The following is a 17,241-nucleotide window of genomic DNA, read 5'->3' as shown; positions in this document are numbered from 1 at the left end:
AATTGGCACCAACATGCATCTTGCTGTCTTGCTAATGCCAGATGAGGTGGGGTTTTTTTAAATGTACACAGCCTAAATCAAATAGTTGCTTTGTGTCTACTTTTGGAAGTACCAGGCTGTAACAGGCAAAGAGTATATGCCTCTTTTGAAGGTTCAGATATCCATACAAGTACCTAGAGATTCTAAGGGTAGTTGGATACATTTAAGATGTTTTACTATATTTGACTCTATGCTTTCTTTCACATATAGTGCCATTTTTCTCAAAAGCATGACCTACTCGGTCATTCATATATATTTTGTACCTGGATATTAATGTGCTCCATTGATTATCGCTGTTCTACCAAGTTTGTGATGCCAATTATATCAATAGCCTCATTTAATACAAGTTCATTCATCTTAGTATTTAACCTTCTAGCATTTGTAGACAAACACTTATAAAATTTGTCAGTATTTAATTGCTTGCCTTCATGTGATGTCATTTCATGGAGTGTCTTCAGTCCCTACCTGTACTTTATCATCTTTTATCCTTTCCTCTTCACTAGGATATTGAGTACCCCCTTTAAAAAGGTTTGTAAAGGAGTTTTTAAACTATGGGAATGCCCACGGGTGCAGAAGAGCACATGGTTTGGACAGGCATCCCTTTTGGAAGATTTTTTTTTTTTTAATTTTAGATGTCAGCAATCTGGTTCCATTTTGGTTTAGGAAGAGCGCATCTTTCCTGTGTAGGCTCTTTTTTTCCCCCAAGAGGTTCTCCAGTTCCTAACGAATCTAAATCTCTCCTCCCAGTACCATCGACTCATCCACATATTGAGACCCTGTTGTTCTGCATGTCTAACCAGCCTTTCATGTGAAACTGGAAGCATTTCAGAGAATGCTACCCTGGAGGTCCTGGGCTTTAGTCTCGTCCCTAGCAGCCTAAATTTGGCCTGCAGGACCTCTCTTACCTTTCCCTATTGCATTAGTACCTACATGTACCACGACCACTGGCTCCTCCCCAACACTGTATATAAGTCTGTCTAGGGGTCTCAAGAGGTCCACAACTCACCAGGCAATTCACCATGTAGTTTTTCAAGTCCTCTCAAACCCATCTATCTATCTGTCTAATTGAACCCCCTTACTATTACCTGTCTCTTTCTAATAAATGGGTTTCCCCTCCCCCGGAGGGGTATTTTCACTGCAAGAGGATACTAAGACATCTGGAATCAAATACTAAAGATTAAGAGTGCATTTGTTATACATTTACAATTACTTTAAATATTTAATTAAAACATTTCAAAAGAAGATTGACATTGAATGGGAATGAATGATGAAAATGTTGATTCTTCTCTACTTGAACAGTTGGTTTAACAAAGTTTCAATTTAAAGACGCACGGATGTTATTTTGGGCCCAACTTGTCATCATTCTGGAGAATGCTTTTTTTGGTTGTTTTTGCCTTAATTAGTTTTATTGTTTCGAAAAGACTCAAGAATTTTGAATATAGTATCTCATTGCATTGGAATGTATTCTAATAAATACTTAGTGCATTAATGAACTTGATAAGTTGTTTTTTACCACACTGAAAACAAAGCCATATAGAGAAACCATGATGATACATTTACCTGATTACCTGTTAAACTTCAGTAAAATTTTCTTACAAAATCTTTTCTGTTTAGCGAATCAAAATATATATTGTAATGTAGTGGTGCTTTCTCCATAATTAATATTTTTCCCACCTCTGGGACTATGCTTTTAAGTGGTCGCTACTGCAGAAAGCTGTATTCCCCCGTCCCACCCCCACCCCCTCTTGAAAAGCTCTGCACTTTCTGGCTCATGAACAAGGAGGGTATTTGTCATAACCAAACCATCTTGGACTTTGCTTTGCAGCCCCAACGTATCTGGAATGGATGCTGCCATGCATTACACAGCAGGATTTCAACTGCAAGTGCATGGTAAACAATTAAGATTCATTTACATTTTACAATTAGATTTCACTTACATTTACTGTGATTTTAACATGCATCAAAGACTTTATTTTACATCTTTACAAAATCCACAAACTGTGAATTTCAGCATCCCTTATTTTTGACATGTTATTCCACATGCTAAATGTCAGTAGTCTTCATTTGGTTGAACAAAGCCTACGAATTATACGAAAGAGTCCAAATTGAAATGAAATGACTCTGAAATCTAAAAGCTAAGCTAAATCATTTACAACAGCTTCATAAAAGGCTGAGAGATGACATGCAAATATATTTAACCCATGTCCTGTATTATAAAGATCTCTGGTAGATTTTTGAACATCTGACATTTTATTAGAACACAGATATCGATTTCCAATTGATGGTTATGTACCACTGGATTCCAATTTTAAATATTTGGGTACACTAAGGTGGTAAATAGGGAATTTCACAATTACACAAAAGGTGTAATTTTCACTAAACAATTCAAAAATAATTTCTTTTAATCTTGCATTGTATTTTCAGGTTCTATTAGTCAGAGGGACAGACTACCTATGAAAGAAGTTTTCCTTTTAAACCCTGGAAAACAATGATCTGTGGAATATACATCAACATTTTATTGTTCCCATCTAAGATTTTTCCATTTCACAGTCATCTTATTTAAAAAAAAAGTTACAGCTACAGCACTGTTTATATTTATTTTTCATCTCGTTGGATAACATTTTGTATATTTTTTTCAACTTTAAAAAGGTCTCCGATTCTTTACTTTCTCAAAATGGAACTAATATGAAAGTTCATATGGTGAACCACTAGTTACAGTGTCACGTGCAGAGTTGTGATGTTATGAATTTGTCCTCCAGGGCACTATGACATTTGTGTCATTTTGTGATGCAAACATCTCCAGAGCCTACTGTTAAGAAACACCCTAATTCCTTGCTAAAAACAGCATAACAGATGCTCAAATTAAATGTATACCCCAAATTAAAAAACATAGTAAGAGAAGCAAAAAAGTGCCACCATGGCTAATCATAGTAAAAGAAGTGGTTAGAGGCAAAAAGGACATCCATTTGAAATTTGGAAGTTAAATCCTACTGAGAAAAATAGAAAGGAGCATAAATTCTGACAAGTCACATGTAAAAGTATAATTAGGCAGGTCAAACAAGAATTTGAAGAGCGACTAGCCAAAGACTCAAAAAAACCCCAAACAAAAACAAAAAACACACACACTTGAGTTTTTAAGTACTTCAGAAGCAAGAAGCCTACCAGTGGGGCCATTGGATAATCCAGGTGCTAAAGGAGCACTCAAGGACAATAAGGCCATTGCAGAGAAGCTAAATTAATTCTTTGCATCAGTCTTCACTGCAGAGGATGTGAGGGAGATTCCCAAACCTGAGCCATTCTTTTTAAGCGACAAATCTGAGGAACTGTCCCAGATTGAGGTTTCATTAAAGGAGGCTTTGGCACAAATTAAATAATTAAACTGTAATAAGTCACCAAGGCCAGATGATATTCATCCAAGAGGTTTGAAGGTACTCAAATATGAATTTGTACATCTACTAACTGTGGTATGTGAACTATCATTTAAATCAGCTTCTGTACCAGATGACTGGAGGATAGCTAACGTGATGCTAATTTTTAAAAAAGGCTCCAGAGGTGATTGGCAATTACAGGCCAGTAAGCCTAATTTCAGTACTGGGAAAACTGGTTGAAACTATAGTAAAGAACAGAATTATCAGACACAGACGAAAATGATTTGTTGGGGGGGGAGGAAGGGAGTCAACACTGCATTTGTAAGGTAAATCATGCCTCACCAATCTATTAGAATACTTTAAGGGGTGGGGGTGTCAACAAACATGTGGACAAGGCTGATGCAGTGGATACAGTGTACTTGGACTTTCACAAAGCATTTGACAAGGTCCCTTATCAAAGCAAAGCAAGAAGTCATGGGATAGTAGGGAAGGTGCTCTCCTGGATTAGTACCTGATTAAAAGACAGGGTAGGAATAAATTATAGTTCAGATCCTCCAGGGATCTGTACTGGGACCAGCTCTGTTCAACATATTCACAAATAATCTCGAAAAAGGGGTAAACAGTGAAGTGGCAAAATTTGCAGATAAGTATCTTGAGTAATTTTGTAAGTCCAAAGTAGTCTGCGAAGAGTTACAAAGAGATATCACAAAACTTGGGTGAATGGGCAACAAAATGGCAGATGAAATTCAACTTTGATAAATGCAAACTAATGCACATTGGAAAACATCATCCCAACTGTACATATACAATGATAGGTCTAAATGAGCTGTTACCACCCAAGAAAGATCTTGGAGTCATTGTGGATAGTGCTCTGGAAACATCCACTCAATATATAGTGGCAGTCAAAAAAGCTAACAATGTTAGTAGGCATTAGGAAAGGTATAGGTAATAAAACAGTAAATATCATAATGGCACAATATAAATTCATGGTATACCCACACCTTGAATAGTGTGTGCAGTTCTGGTTGCCCCATTTCAAAAAAGATATACTAGAACTGGAAAAGATACAGAGGAGGGCAACAAAAATAATTAAGGATATGGAACAGCTTCCATATGAAGAGAGATTAAAAAGACTGGGACTATTCAGCTTGGAAAATAAATGACTATGGGGAAATATGATAGAGGTTTATAAAATCATGAATGGTGTGGAGAAAGTGAATAAGGAAGTGTTATTTACTCCTTCACATAACACAAGAACCAAGAGTCACACAATGAAATTAATAGGTGGTAGGTTTAAAACAAGCCAAAGGATAGACTTCTTTACACAACATACAGTTAAGTTATGGAACTCTTTGCCAGGGGATGTTGTGAAGGCTAGAACTGTAACGGGATTCATATTAGGTATGTTCATGGAGGATTGGTCCATCAATAGCAATTAGCCAAGATGATCAGGGATGCAACCCCTGAGGGTGTCCCTAGCCTCCGACTACCAGAAAGTGAGAGTGGACGACAGGGGATGGATCACTCTGATTGACTATTTTGTTCATTCCTTCTGAAGCATGTGGCATTGGCCACAATCAGAAGACAGGACACGGGGCTAGATGGACCATTGGTCTGACCTAGTATGTCCATTCTTTTCTTATCTCTGTGGTCTCTTCCTGGCTGTATAACTTCAGGCAAATCACTTCATTTTTTTTCACTTTACCCTTCTTTAAAATGAGGGTAATACTTCCCTACCTAAAAAAGGTAGGGCGAGGGTTATATTACTGTTTGTAAGTTACTCTGTGATCCTACTTAAAATAAGCTATAGCAGTCCTAATTGCATGCCTTAATGTTGTGCCAGATTCAAATATTTCAAGACTGTTTCAATTCAGTATGTATGATATTCCTGTTTAAAATCAGTAGTTTCTGGTGTAACCCATGTTTGCAGTGTGTCTGTCCCACTTTAGTAGCAGGAGCACAAAGTTTTGTGATGGACTCTGTTACGGCCCTTGATATAATAGTACAGCTGGATTCTTTAGCTCCAGTAATAGGGGCATTGCTTTTAGATCCAGACGTCTTGGGTCCAATCCCACAGCTGATGTCAAAATTGGGAAGGATTTTAATTCTATAAATGTATTGTGAAAGATACAGTATTTGAAAATATGATCACAAGCATTTGACATGATGCTTCCCAAATCAGTCCCAGAAACTGACTTCAATTGCCCTGTCAACAAAAGCTTGAGATTTCTCTGGACACACTGCTGTGCCAGTTGTCTCTTGAAGGATTTGCTTATAGAAATGTCTAGGGGCTATAGCAATTTCACCAATCCCAGAAAGAGGCAATTACAAGGTCAATTCTTCCTTCACTAAGGTACTCATACTATGTCCATTAGGAGGAGACTGGACTGTCTGAACTTCTTTGCTTATGACACTACATTGCTTATCTAATCCTCATCATTTGCTAATCGCAACAGCTGACCAACAATGACAGCTTCACAGTACTTTTCCATGGGCAGCAAGTAGTTACATTATGTGTTTATCATAGTGATTTCTTTGCTATACTGTAGTGGTGGGAATTGTATTTGATTTAATTACCTTGGATAAAGTTATATTTGTTGAATAACCTCCCTTTCATCACTCCTTTCTTTTCTTTTTACTTGACTAAAATAAATGCTTTAAAAACAGGGGGAGCCAGATAAACACCCCCCCACCCCAAACATCGCTACAAGGTTAGTGATAACTAAGTGTTTTTTTGCCAGTCATTTGACTGACAGTTACACTGTAGCAAGAAGTGCTGGCCATAGGTTCTGCTGCCTGTCAGATGGAAATTACAATTTCCATCACTAAGAATAAATGGGATATCTATCAGAATTTTCTCTCCCATTTTAGAGGCATATACCAAGTATATCTATTATCACTTCTTTTTGACATGGTTATGGAGACACTTGCCCATTTGATCAGAAATAATCCTCAAACAGATTTACTGTAGGAAACAGGGAACACAAATTAGCTTTATAGGCAGACAATGTCATGGCATTTGTTACAAGTCCAACTCATGCATTGCTAGACTTGCAAGAGGACAGTGTCGGGATTTAAAATAAATTACTACAATTCAGAGTTCCTGGACATAGGTGTGGGCTTTGATCAAAAGAAAGATATAAAGGATAAATACAAATAAAAATGGGCAATTACTTCAATAAGACATCTGAAAATACACATTTCAAAAAGATGGCAAGAGAATATTATACACCTTTGATCAATAAAATGAAAACAGATGTGAAAATTTGTTCAAAATATTGATTAGGCAGAATTGGGGCAATTAATTTCACTTTCCTAATACTGTTTTAGGATGTCTCTTAGATCAATGACAATCTATGACAAACAACTTCATTTGGGGAAAATAAGAAGCCAAGGGTTAAGCAATCCATTTTACGAAGGCCATGGCAAAAGGGAGCAGGCCAGGTACTAGAGGTAGGGCACTGGGTACATTTGACCCCTTCTCCTAAAAAATCTTCAAGGGGCCCAGAAATTATTGTCAAAGGTCAAAATATGTACAAAGTTACCCACTATTAAGCAGCAGAAGTGACAATGATGGAGCTTTATATTCCTGTCTGTCTGCTGAATAATGTTTGTAACTGACAAGGCTGTTTATTTTAAATACATGGTCATGTTTAAATATGCTAATCACCTCAAACAGGAAAACCAAATGTGTCTAGATTAGAATCCAAGAGGTCAGTGTTGCCATGGATGCAGGGCCGGCTCCAGGCACCAGCTTGTCAAGCAGGTGCTTGGGGCGGCCGCTCCAGAGAGGGGCAGCACATCCAGGTATTCTGTGGCAATTCGGCGGGCGGTCCCTCACTCTGCCTCAGAGCGAAGGACGTCCCGCCGAATTGATGCCGCAGATTGTGACTTTTTTGGGGGCTGCTTGGGGTGGCCAAAACCTTGGAACTGGCCCTGCATGGATGTTGCATCAGAGCTATCATGTGCATTTGGTGGTCCAGCATGAAGTATCTTGCTAAACTACTCAAATTCAATTGTCACAATCAGAGAAGATCTGCAGGACCATCTACTTGCAGCTGGTTCTGCATTTATAATTTAAAGGTATGCATTTGTTTGTTTCACTTTGAAAATAAAGGCACTGTCATGTAATCTCTCTTCACCAGTCACCTTGCTATGATTTCTTAAGCCATTTTATAATTACTATTTAAAGTATTAAAAGACAGCCATCTGTTGTGTTTTGGTAGACCAACCCCCACAGTGTTGCTGGGTAGTATCCTGCCAGCATCATCTTGGTGATGCTAAAATGCAGGCAGGCATCATATTAGTAAGGGTTGGGTAGTATTCTTTCACTGTTAATTGGTTTCAACCATGCTACCATCAAAAAAAGTGAAAAATATCTGTCAGAGGCTTTAAAGCAAAAACACCAGCTTACCAGAATTGATGCTATGTAACATTAGCAGGCTAGTCTAGCTGAGTGGCATTTTGGTCCTGGAGACAGGAAGAAAAAAAGATCATTTAGGGCCTAGTGCATCTATGTCCACAATGTCTGTTTGCACTAAAATTTCAGATGAGAACCTTACTGAACGTGAGAGGAACACGTCTGCAACTTCTAAAGCTGGAAGAGGTGGCTTTCTTAAGTTGTCAGAGCTATCTGTTCCTATTGGTCATGAAGATTATGATAATAATCAGCTCAGCCTCCTTAGCAAGTATCCAGGAAAAAGTCCTAAGCAACAGCTCACCACAAGATAAGACTAGGGCAAGATCCAGCAGCATGGACACGTCCTCTTGACTTTTCAGACTTGATTTGTTATCTTGAGAGAGGTCCTATTCAAGCAGGGTGACCAGATAGCAAGTGTGAAAAATCGGGACGGGGGTGGGGGTAAAAGGAGCCTATATAAGAAAGAGACCCAAAAATCGGGACTGTCCCTATAAAATCAGGACATCTGGTCACCCTATATTCAAGGGGCGTCTGAACGTTTTAATTTTCCACAGAGGAATGGCAGACATTTCACCGATAAACACCATAAAAAAGTGTACAATAGGGTGATCAGATGTCCCAATTTTTGGGTCTTTTTCTTATATAGGCCCCTATTACTCCCCTCATCCTGATTTTTCACATTTGCTGTCTGGTCACACTAGAGTGCTACCAAATGTAGAAGACGTCAGTCAAAGCTATGTTCCTGTGCAGTGGGCAGAGTTTTCTATTTTCCATGCAATGTTTGTCAGAGCACCTCTCAAGACATCTAAACATCCTGAAGCACCTTTTGTAAATGGTGTGTCAGATTGGAAGAAGTTGGAACCTAAAGTAAGGAAGCATGAGACAGAGGGTCATACAAACTGTTACTATGGGCTTGTCTACACTAAGGAGCTTACAGCGGCACAGCTATACCGATGCAGCTGGACCACTGTAAGATTGCTCGTGTAGCCATTCTATGCCGACAGGGGACAGCTCTCCTGTCGATATGAGAAAACCACCTATGAGTGGAGGTAGCTATGTCGGTGGGAGAAGGTCTCCCATCGGCATTGTGCTGTCCATACTGGCACTTCTGTCAGTGTAACTTGTGTCACTCGGGGCGTCACTGAACGACAAAAGTTATACCAACAAAAATGGTAGCGTAGACAACATAAGGACGGCCGTACTGGGTCAGACCAAACGTCCATCTAGCACCATATACCGTCTACTGACAGTGGCCAATGCCAGCTGCCCCAGAGAGTGTGAACCTAATAGGTAATGATCAAGTGATCTCTCTCCGGCCATCCATCTCCACCCTCTGACAAACAGAGGCTAGGGACACCATTTCTTACCCATCCTGGCTAATAGCCATTAATGGACTTAACCCCCATGAATTTATCTAGTTCTCTTTTAAATGCTGTTATAATCCTAGCCTTCACAAGGAGTTCCACAAGTTGACTGTGCGCTGTGTGGAGAAGAGCTTCCTTTTATTTGTTTTAAACCTGTTGCCCACTAATTTCATTTCGTGGCCCCTAGTTCTTGTATAATGGGAATAAGTAAATAACTTTTCCTTATCCACTTTCTCCACATCACTCATGATTTTATATACCCCTATCATATCCTCCTTCGGTCTCCTCTTTTCCAAGCTGAAAAGTCCTAGCCTCTAATCTCTCCTCATATGGGACCCGTTCCAAACCCCTAGTCATTTTAATTGCCCTTCTCTGAACCTTTTCTAGTGCCAGTATCTCTTTGAGATGAGATCTGTACGCAGTATTCAAGATGTGGGTGTACCATCGATTTATAGAAGGGCAATAATATTTTCTCCATCTTGTTCTCTATCCCCTTTTTAATGATTCCTAACATCCTGTTTGTTTTTTGACAGCCTCTGCACACTGCATGGATGTCTTCAGAGAACTATCCACAATAACTCCAAGATCTTTTTCCTCATTTGTTGTAGCTAAATTAGCCCCCCATCATATTGTATGTATAGTTGGAGTTATTTTTTCCAAATGTGCATTACTTTACATTTATCCACATTAAATTTCATTTGCCATTTTGTTGCCCAATCACTTACTTTTGTGAGATCTTTTTGAAGTTCTTCACAGTCTGCTATGGTCCTAACTATCTTGAGCAGTTTAGTATCATCTACAAACTTTGCCACCTCACTTTTTACCCCTTTCTCCAGATCATTTATGAATAAGTTGAATAGGATTGGTCCTAGGACAGACCCTTGGGGAACACCACTAGTTACCCCTCTCCATTCTGAAAATTTACCATTTATTCCTACCCTTTGTTCCCTGTCTTTTAACCAGTTCTCAATCCATGAAAGGATCTTCCCTTTTATCCCATGACAACTTAATTTACGTAAGAGCCTTTGGTGAGGGACCTTGTCAAAGGCTTTCTGGAAATCTAAGTACATTATGTCCACATCTTTGAAGGGGTCAACAAACTCTTCTAATAGATTAGTAAGACATGATTTCCCTTTACAGAAACCATGTTGACTTTTGCCCAACAATTTATGTTCTTTTAGGTGTCTGACAATTTTATTCTTTACTATTGTTTCATCTAATTTGCCTGGTACCGACGTTAGATTTACTGGTCTGTAATTGCTGGGATCACCTCTAGAGCCCTTTTAAAATATTGGCGTTACATTACCTATCTTCCAGGTATTGGGTACAGAAGCTGATTTAAAGGACAGGTTACAAACCCTAGTTAATAGTTCTGCAACTTCACATTTGAGTTCTTTCAGAACTCTTGGGTGAATGCCATCTGGTCCCGGTGACTTGTTAATATTACGCTTATCAATTAATTCCAAAACCTCCTCTAGTGACACTTCAATCTCTGACAGTTCCTCAGATTTGCCACCTACAAAAGCTGGCTCAGGTTTGGGAATCTCCCTAACATCCTCAGATGTGAAGCCCTAAGTCTAGGGAGTTCTGCACAACCATCCAGGATTGTGGTCAGCCAGTTTTGATGTAGAAAACTTATTGGACCAACTTCTGTAGGTGAAAGAGACAAGCTTTTGAGCTTACACAGAGCTTTTCTCCAGACTTGAGAAGAGCTCTTTAATTGTCATTACAGACATTTACAGGAATTTTTAAGGTATTTATAACTATGTGTGGCATCTTACATGTATTTTCCAAACTGGATGATGACTCTAGAAAAGGCATGTAAAGAACTGAAGCAGACTTACCAGCTGACCTACTGCATGAACTTGTGACATTAAAACATATTTTGAACACTGAAAGTAAAAACTCATGAGCAGTGTAGTCATTGGGATGTTGGAAAAAACTGATTAGGCAACTCTGAGAAGAAAGATGAAGTTCAGTGAATAATATGGCCACAGAAGACACTGAAGATGCATTTTGGAAGATAGGATTCCAGAACCAATTCTTAATAGAAAAGCAATTGCATAATAATCTGTCTTTTAGCAATGGCCAGGATGCCTAAAGGGAGGTATGGATTGTTCAGTGGTTAAGACACCAGGCTAGGATTTGTGAGACCTGAGTACAAGTCCTCACTCCGCCACAGAATTCCCATGTGACCTTGGGCAACAGGGATGTTAGGGAAATGCTATCTCACAGGGGTGCTGTAAAAAAAAAAAAAAAAAAAACACGACAGACACTCATACTACAGTAATGAGAGCCATCAAAATACTATCGATAGTATATCCTTACAGTGCAAATAATGAGTAATGTAGTGATATATATGAGAGGAAAAAATTCCTTCTGAAATCCCTCTACAAGGTATTTTACCCTGGCAGCACAAGGTTTGCAATATGTTGTTTGCACACCTGCAAATGAAACAATGTCATGAGCTTGACTTTTTAGCATTACAACTATGCAATCTTGGTAATTGAATAATGGTTAAATGCACGCACAAACAAGTATTTTTGTGGGCAATTACTAATTTGTGCAAAAGCAAATGCTTATGCTAGTATTTTTTTTCCAGGAATGACTGAAGACCAAAATTTTGCAAGTGTGGACTTGTTAACCTTGGTAACATCATATTGAAGTGAATTCTGCAGCCTGATTATGTGCTGTATAAAAGAACATTCTTTTGTATTTTAAGATAATTATGTTAGTGTAACTGCTTGTGCTTTCAATTTTTATTTCAAGCCCTTCCTTGGCAAATGGGCAAAAACATGAGCATATTCTGTGATAACTCTTTGTGCAAGAAACCAAAAGAAGCATGCTTTGGATCTGAACTTAATCACTAAAACTTGTTTATAAATATGGTTTTCCAGCATATCCAGTAGAATTTTTGTAGTTCTGGTTCATAAAACAGGAGAATTTATTGTTAATTGTTGACTTGTTGTAAATGTATTAGCCAACAAAACGTACATTTCAGGAAGCAGGCATTATGGGCTATATAATCCTTTTTAGTACAAAATGTGCTCATATGTTCTAGTGAGCTCTTAGTCCTTAGGTATAAGACTTATTTCCTGTGGTGGTCCCAATTTACTTTCTCACAGCTTTAGCAGTGTTCACACTGTGCATTTCTATATCTATTGTAAATGTTCAACAATTTATGGAAGAAATTTTAGTCCTGTCTTTCTTTTAGCTTTAAACATACAATGATTAAAGAATGAATGTGCAATCAACATATATAGAAAACAACTCCTTGTAGAATGAAATAGATGATTCAGCTTCTTAAACCCCCTTGGAATTTAGAACATCTACAGTCACCACTGTACCTCTCCTTTGTGTACTGCCTTCTACTAAATGAGTTCTTCAGAGAGACGATTTAGTGAGCCAGAATGTAGTGATTGTACATTATTTTCATGTCTGGCATGACATGGGTATTGTCCAGGTATTTGTTTCTAATAATAAGACAATTATAACCACGTAGAGTATGTTAAATTTATTATGTTTTATATTCTATTAAACCACAGTAAGCTAGAGTTTTATACAGGGACAGATTAAAACAGAGTGAAATTGAAATCTATGGAAAAGCAGATTTATCTTGTGAAAAAAAGCACGTTCCACAAGTTTGGACAGTGTGTCCATGTTTTGGTTACAATATGAAATCTTTACTTCAGTTATATTCAAGTTTCTACTGGATAGAAATCTGCTTTTCTGTGGCTCCTTCAAGCTACATTTTCACATGTATATATAATGGGTCAGACTTTGAAAACTATTTAGGCACCTAGATGTGTGGATAGATGCCTAGTGGGATTTTTCAAAATCACCTAAACAAGTTAGGCTCTTAACTCCCATTGATTTTGATGGAGACTAGGTGCCTCACCTGTTTTGAAAGCCCCACCAGGCATCTATTTGCATCTCTAGGTGAAAATCTGGCCCATGAAAGTGGCCCCATGCCCCACAACTACAGAAACAAGGGTAAACACACTCTCCTGTGCCTGCTAAACTCAGTCCCATTGGGAAGGATGACTTCCCCCTATGAAGGGCAGGGGATACCTGCTGTGCTATCAACTACAGCAGGGGTGGCCAACCTGTGGCTCCGGAGCAATATGCGGCTCTTCAGAAGTTAATATGCAGCTCCTTGTATAGGCATAAACTCCGGGGCTGGAGCTACAGGCACCATCTTTCCAATGGGTCAGGGGGTGCTCACTGCTCAATCCCTGGCTCTGCCACAAGCCCTGCCCCCACTCCACCCCTTCCCACCCCCTCCCCTGAGCCTGCCATGCCCTCAATCCTTCCCCCCACCCCCCCGAGCCTCTTGCATGCCACAAAACAGCTGATCGGGAGGCGCTGGGAGTGGGGGAGTGGACCTGATGGGGGAGGGGGGGCATAACTGATGTATTACTGTGGTCTTTGGCAATGTACATTGGTAAATTCTGGCTCCTTCTCAGGCTCAGGTTGGCCACCCCTGAACTACAGTTCAGAGGTAGGGAGATAGGGAGGTGTGTGTGTGTGTGTGTGTGTGTGTGTGTGTGTGTGTGTGTGTGTGTGTGTGTGTACACAGGAAGGAGGTGGGAAGCTTTACATCCCAGTGTTCCACTGAAGCGTTGACAACAATAATCTTTGGAATCTACAGCATAAGCAGATTTCTTAGCCAATGCTTACGGCCTTATACCTTCATCTTCCAATAAGTAAAGTTACACCCATTTTGCAATCCCATCACCTGATTACCTCCCCATCCCCTGGTCTTTTAGCAATCAGGTTCCACTGCCACTCATTACACTAGTATAAAATAGCACTGAATTAAGTTCAGACTATCTTATTTGATAAAATAAAATGGAATATTATTTAGGTACTAATCATTTATATAACTATATACAGACATACTATAGATGTCTACTATAGCTAAATGGCACCTTAGCAGTGGTAGTGTGGATGCTCCTTTATGAGTAAATTCAATATTTTCTACCATTTACTGGTTGGAAACTCCTATAGGAATGCCACCACCTGTGTAGCTGTTAGTGCAAACTGACACTACATGTTCTTTCATGAAATTCTAAGCCTTTTCTGAGCTTTGAGTTCTGAACTGTATTAGAACAATTTAAACTAGTTTATATATATCTCAATGTGTATAACTTGATTAGACTATATCAAGTCATCCCAATTTTATGAGCAAAAAGATTCATAAACATTTCATAAGCAATACAGCAACATTTCATATATTTTTGTCTCTAACCGTAGGTCTTTGATATAATGATTATGTTACCTCAGAGAGAGAGGGACATGAATTAAACCCCTAGATCCACATACCTATTAAACATTACATGTCAGGCCTATCATTTATCTTAATATATAGATGTTATACTAACTGAGAGGATTCTGTAATACCAAAAAAAAAAAAAAAAAACCAACAAAAACCCACCATCCATTTTCAGAAAAACATAATGCCATTGTGGGTAGAAAGCTTACATTAATATATCTGGTCATATATATGGTGAATATGCTTAAACTACTTCATCAGATTAAAATATCTAATATTTTTTATATAAATATATGGTCAGTGTTACAGAGCAAACTTATCAGCCAGGGCATCTTTTCGTGACCAGTTATAGTATTGCAGCAACTCTGCCTCTGTTTCCCCCACCAAACAGCTGTTTGGTCCTGCAACAATCTACTTCTTCTTACAGCTCCAGCCAGTCTCACCCCTTCCAGATGAAAGGAGACCTTCAAAAAACAAAAGTTCCAAAAGGCATAAAACAAAAGAATCTTCCACCCAGCCAGGCTCTACCTCCAGTCCCTGCTCCCATACATAATTGCCAGCTGTTACACCCTGGCTCTACACCTCTCAGACATAGTTTCAATCACTGTCTTCCTGGCCGAAGCCTTCCTTTCTGCAGCCGATCTGGCCAGCCAAAGTCACCCACTGGGTTTCTTGTATCCTAGCAGGCTGCTAATCCTAGGCAGGAACTTCCTATCACCACTCATCCCATTCACCCTCTCAATTTGCTGGACTTCCCCCTTTTTAAGACCAAACCCAGCACAGGTGCAGTGGATGTGGCTGCCTAAGCCTAAGTCTGGTCTTAACTCTTTCCAGCCCAGAATGGAGTCACATCTTGTCACAGTCTGATTTAGAAAAGGAAGCAATTAGCTCAGAAGAGAATGCTATAGAATCTGGAAAGTAAAAAGAACATGTGAAAAACCAACAAAAACAAATACACCAGTGTAAATCTAGACTACCTCCATTGGTTCCAGTAGGAGATGGCCCAATGTCTTTAAGTATTTTTATAACGAGAATATTGTCTGGCAGCACAAAATCCTTCCAAGAAATATTGCATGAGGCCAATTTATCATGGCAGATAGGCACAGAGTGGACATTATATATATATCAGATCAGAGTTGAAGCTTCTCTTCCTGTCCAGAGTTTAATTAGTAAAAGCTGGATTTTTCCTGCTTATGTTCATGTGCTTGCAGCTGTTAAGATTATAAAGCAAGTTAGGGACTGTGGTTAAAGAACAAGGAAACTAGGATACACAACCAATTACAAAGCAGATCCTCCTATTTAGGACAGGATCATGCACATGCAGATTGCAATGCTATCTCACCAGGGAACCTGTTGCATTCAGGAGCCTTTTGGAAAAAAGATGTAGGAACATAGTTGCTCCTATTTGGGGAATGATACAAGGGGGTTATTTTTGAATGATTAATTAAAGGGAATCAATCTTCATTGCATTGCAACTGACATGAAAAGCACCATAGCTGTGCAATAATCGCATGCAATTATTCAACTACCCCTTTGGCAAGGACAACATAATTAGTCCTGGTGGTGTCAAGAGATTTTCTTTATACCCAACAAATTGGCAGTTTTAATCAAGTGTTGCTGAAAATTTATCATAACACAGGGAAAACAATAGGTGAAGATACAAGGCCCCAAGCTGTGTGACTCCTATCTACAATGGTACAAATTTACAATACTAACAACACGATGAATACTACCATTCCCTGAATAATATGATTATAATTGTATATCAGTTTCAAGCCACAATAGTGCTTATTTATTTAGAATCATGGAAGCAACCCCTGTCATGGGGTTTACTTAATAAAAGTTAACCACTGAGGACAATTTTCATCTGGAAGAGTTTAATATGAATCAAAAGAATTTAGAATGCAGAACTGCACACTCAGCAATGTCAATTATTACTATTATTTATTATTTCTACTGCAGTAGCATCCAAAAGCCCCAAATCAGAATGGTGTCCATTATGTCGGTTACTGTCCACAGATATATGAAGATATGGACCATATTGCAAAGAATGCCCCAGTCTAAGTAATCCTTAACTAGTATTAATGTATTAGTGCTTAATGCTTAAAATGACATACAATGTGGACCAAATTTTTAATCAGTAGAGTGTCACTCTTGCTTGTGAATATGCAAGGTACTATGAGTAAACCAATTTGTGGGTACAACTAGAGTAAATGTATGCTCAAATTGGGTAAATGTATGGGCAAATAGGCAACTAAGCACCCAGCTAGCTATATGCATTCATATTTATCCTGAGGGCATGAAGTCATTGAACATAGCTCCAGTAAGCTCAGGGCCAGTTCACAGCAGATGGCAAGCAGGAACATTTTTCTTAAGGATGACTTTTTGTCTTCTAGAATCTAAGGTTTCATTAAAAAAGTTTTCAGCACATATAGTTACAAAGATTACCTTAGGGTATGGCTACACTATCAGAGTAGTTCGATTTTACTTAAAGCGAATTTGTGGAACCGATATTACAAAGTCGAAAGTGTGTATCCACACTAAGGACAGTAATTCGACTTTGTGAATCCACACTAATGGGGCAAGCGTCGACATTGGAAGCGGTGCACTGTGGGCAGCTATCCCACAGTTCCCGCAGTCCCCACTGCCCACTGGAATTCTAGGTTGAGCCCCCAATGCCTGCTGGGGCAAAAAATGTGTCGAGAGTGGTTTTGGGTAACTGTCGTCATTCAACCCTCACTCCCACCCTCCCTCTGTGAAAGCGCCACCGGGCAA

The sequence above is a fragment of the Chrysemys picta genome, chromosome 6, assembly GCF_011386835.1.
Source record: "Chrysemys picta bellii isolate R12L10 chromosome 6, ASM1138683v2, whole genome shotgun sequence".
Lineage (NCBI taxonomy): Eukaryota > Metazoa > Chordata > Testudines > Emydidae > Chrysemys > Chrysemys picta.
The sequence above is the reverse complement of the archived record's forward strand: the minus strand, read 5'-3'. Positions refer to the sequence as shown.